General features: G+C 47.9%; 1 long non-coding RNA gene across 1 annotated transcript; it reads left to right on the top strand.

Annotated features, from left to right (window-relative positions):
* Nucleotides 1-1,284: 1,284 nt before the first annotated feature.
* LOC138400017 (uncharacterized) lies at nucleotides 1,285-3,006 on the top strand. Its single transcript, XR_011236205.1, has 3 exons — nucleotides 1,285-1,532; nucleotides 1,654-1,818; nucleotides 2,640-3,006. It is a non-coding gene; the product is annotated as an uncharacterized lncRNA (long non-coding RNA).
* The last annotated feature ends 783 nt before the right edge of the window (nucleotides 3,007-3,789 follow it).

Below are 3,789 nucleotides of genomic sequence, written 5' to 3'. Positions count from 1 at the left end.
TCTCCAGGCACCCCCACCCACCGCCCCGAGTGAGGAATTAGGGAAGGTAAAGAGGGAGGGGAAAGCTGGTGGAGTTCAGAGCGTCTGGCAAGGCTGGGAGTGTGCGGAGAATCCGCGTGAGGAATCCCACCTGGAGGAGGAGGCCGCCCAGCCCCGTGCCACGAGCCGGCTCCGCGCAGTCTGGCCAACATCTGGAATGGATACCAGAGACTCGGGCGGCCCTGGCTGGCGCGCCGGTCTACCTTTGTACTCCCGCTGCAAATTGAAAAGCAAAACAGACATCAAGGATATATTTATATAACTGTCTTCAAGTTGCATTTTCTACTCCCATCTGCTGCACATGATAAGTTTCAAGCGTTTTCTAATAAAAAAAAAAAAAAATGGGAGGGCGGGGTGGAGTGGAAGGGAGGCAGGGTGAGCGCGGTTATGCCCCGGCACATGCTCCTTATTTGGTGTGGAGACCCAGCTTTCTCGGGCTTCACTTAAAGTTAAAACGTGCAGTCTCTGAAGGTATTGCTGTTTTAAAATATCCTGATATTTTACACGTCACACTTACTCAAAAATGTTCACTAGAGCACATTAAAGGAAAGGAGGGATATTTCTTACATCCTTAAACTCCTTGCTGGGGTGGAGAAGGTTGTGGGGAAAGAAGCACATATTTTTGTTGTTAAGTCTTTGGAGAAAAGAGAAATGTGGAGGCGTGAGATGGTGGAGTGAGATATTTAGGGAAAACGTACAGCGCAAGACAGAAATGCATCAGGCAGATCCAAGATAATTTAGGTCCGTCTACTTCAGGTAAGTACGTGAATCCAGATGTGACTCTGTTGATTATTCACGGACAAAGCTGGAACCACCACCAGCCACGTTTAGCACGGCGTCGGACAGTCCAGTTACCGTCCGGGGCTGGAACCAGCCCTCTCTTTTCAGTCCATAGGAATGGGAGGAAAGAGCGAGGGTGGAGGGATTCCATAACTTTTCTTCCACCGCTAGCCCGTGCTTAGACGCGGAAAGCAAAGCAATGAATCATGAGACAACTGCCCAGATAATTCAGGATTTATTAAAACTAACAAACCAAGAAAACAGGCCTAAACATTTGGATGTGCTGGGTAAAAGTAAGGTGTTCTCCTTGCTTCGATTAGCTGGATATTTTTGCTTGTCACTTTAAAGGGGACGGTCCGTGTCGAATATCGCCAGAGGAAAGGCAGAATGCCCAGTTCCTCTAGCGACTGGTCCTCAATCCGTATTTCTGCTGGTGACTTTCCTCTGTGTCCAAATGCAGACGGGTTCCTGCAGACCCAGAAATCCCAGGCCCCACCGTAACACAGCGGGGGAAAGGCCATTCGTGATGTGCGCTCGCCTGCTCAGGAGGCGTGAGGGCTGACTTCGGACTGCAGCCAGCAGGAAGTGGGAGAAAGAGCAAGACTTTGAAACGAGGCAGACATGAGGTCAAATCTGGGCTCCTCCACTTGCTGCTGAGTAACCTCGGCTTAAGCTTTTTCATTCTCAATTACCTCATCTGGCAAATGAACCTGGTAATACGTATGTCACGGGGCAGTTAGAAGAATTGATGGGTTAACATTTATAAAATGTTGACAGTGCACTTTTAGTGGGACTTAGTAAATAATTCATATTTTTTACCATCCTAATCACTAGTCCAATAAGAGACACGCGTGCTGCCTCTCAGCCCCTGCTTACCCACGGCTGGCGTCCTGATCTTCTCCTGCACACTTTCCCCCCGGGAGAGGCCTAAACCTTAAGATCCTGGCCATCAAGCTCTTCAGACACCCACTATCGAGTGATCAAACTTGTCACGCCAAGGTAAATCTATTTGTCATGTTGGTCTGACCTGGATCAGACCCTCCCGTTAGCAGAGAGGGGACAGTTAGGGCTGTGTCAGTATTTGTTGAGGTGCCTGTGAGGTGCCTGCCACTGGGACAAGCACTTTGTATTTGACTGGGGGCTACATTTCTCTTCTAGTGGTAACAGGTGAAGGGCACCTGGGGTCCTGAGCTCTCTCACCGGGTGTTCTTTCTCCCCTCCATTTCTCCAAGTTTACTTCCCCTCTATGAGCCCTGACTTGGTATGAAACCTACCAGCAGGACTGCAGATGACATACAGACGTGATAACGAGGATTTGTGAGATCATGGGACTCTTAATAGCTAAAGAGACCAAGCCATACACTTGCACAAAGTATTTAAACTCGGGAACTGTTATTTTCAGATCACATATAATTATTTTACTAAAAGAATGCATGCTTTAGCTAAGAATTCTACTTCTACACTTCTCAGTGCAAAGAGAAAAGAAAAACTCCCAATCATAAAATACGACTTTGTGTTTCGTTTTCTCTGTCAGGGAAAAACCAACAGCAGACAGAAGCCTGTGGTGTCACAGGGTTATCTGAAGCCCTGGGTCACTCCGAGACCCAGTCAGTCGCCTGGCATCTGTCCTCCACGGGCACAGAAGCCCGCGCTGGGGGAGCGACACCCGGGGCAGAGGAAAGCCCAGGGGGCGCTCTGGGCTCTCCGTGGAGACTAAACAGAGAATCCGGCAGGAGACGGCTCGTTTCCTCGAGTTTCACTCAAACAAAAGGTAGCAGAAGGGTACAGGGAAGAGCAAACACGAACCCCTACATCCCCAGCACCAGCGATTACACCAGACCCCGCGCTGACCCCACTGACTGTGCGTGTGTGCCTCAGTTTCCTCCTCCGTAAGACAGGCCACGACAGCACTGACACCCACAGTGCTGAGACGCTGCCTGAGCGCTCCCCGCCCACTTCAGAAGCAAACACAGAATGAAATGCAAACCCCAGCCACAGCCGAGGCGATTTCTGATGATTCTGTGCATTGTTTAAAAAGGTGTGTATATGTATTTATGGTAAAATTAAAATACGTTAAATGTATTTATTTGTGTGCACTGTTAAATAAAATGTATAGGACACTGATTTGGACTGAGCTCTTGCACCAGGCCCAGCAGGTCACACCGAGCTGGAATCACTTGTGCCGAAGCCCACACCACTGGGCCAAAGCCAAGCTGTCATCTGATCTTCCAAGACGTCAGGAGAGAGCAGCATTAGCCAAATCCCCAAACAGGCCAGTGTTCACCGGCATAAGACAGTCCCCTCTGTTTTAACCCTACGAGGACAGTCACTCTGAAATGACCGATCTGCTTTTTGTTTTCCACTTCTGCTTTCCCCAGCCCTTCCCTGTCCGTGAAGCCGACTGCCTCTGCCTGCCCGTCGGAACACTCGTTCCATCTTATATAACAGATTGAGGGGTTGCCCAATTCTAGAATGGCAAATAAAAGCCAGTTCAGATCTTTAAACTGAATTTGTTGTAATTTTGTCTTTTGACAACACACACACTCACACACACACAATGTTTTCTCATTTTCAGCCCTCGTGTTTTCTGTTGCCTCTTTAGTTAGGGGGAAGGGTTACAATTACATAAAATTTTGTAACTTAAAAAAAAAAAAAAAAAAAAAAAAACGTTTTCCCCAAGGTTAAGCAAACACATTGCTATTTGGCCATGAACTTTGGTTGTTTCTCACTGACAAAATTTCCAGTTTTGCTCAATTTCCAAAAGAAGAGTTTAGACTCTTACCTAAGCTGTGTTTGTCCAAAGAGGTCAGGATCAAGCCTGAAAGACGTTTTGATCCAAGAAAGAGTAGTCATGCTTTGTGTCACCCGGACACAGTCACGGAAAATTACAGCACAGATGTTCATACTGGATCTTTCGTCTCTTGCCCAGTGCCCCACGAAGCTACAGAACAAAACCAGGAGAAGGAGAAA

This window comes from Eulemur rufifrons, chromosome 19 (assembly GCF_041146395.1).
Source record: "Eulemur rufifrons isolate Redbay chromosome 19, OSU_ERuf_1, whole genome shotgun sequence".
Classification (NCBI taxonomy): domain Eukaryota; kingdom Metazoa; phylum Chordata; class Mammalia; order Primates; family Lemuridae; genus Eulemur; species Eulemur rufifrons.
Note: the sequence above shows the minus strand (reverse complement) of the source record. Positions and strands in the feature narration are given on the sequence as shown.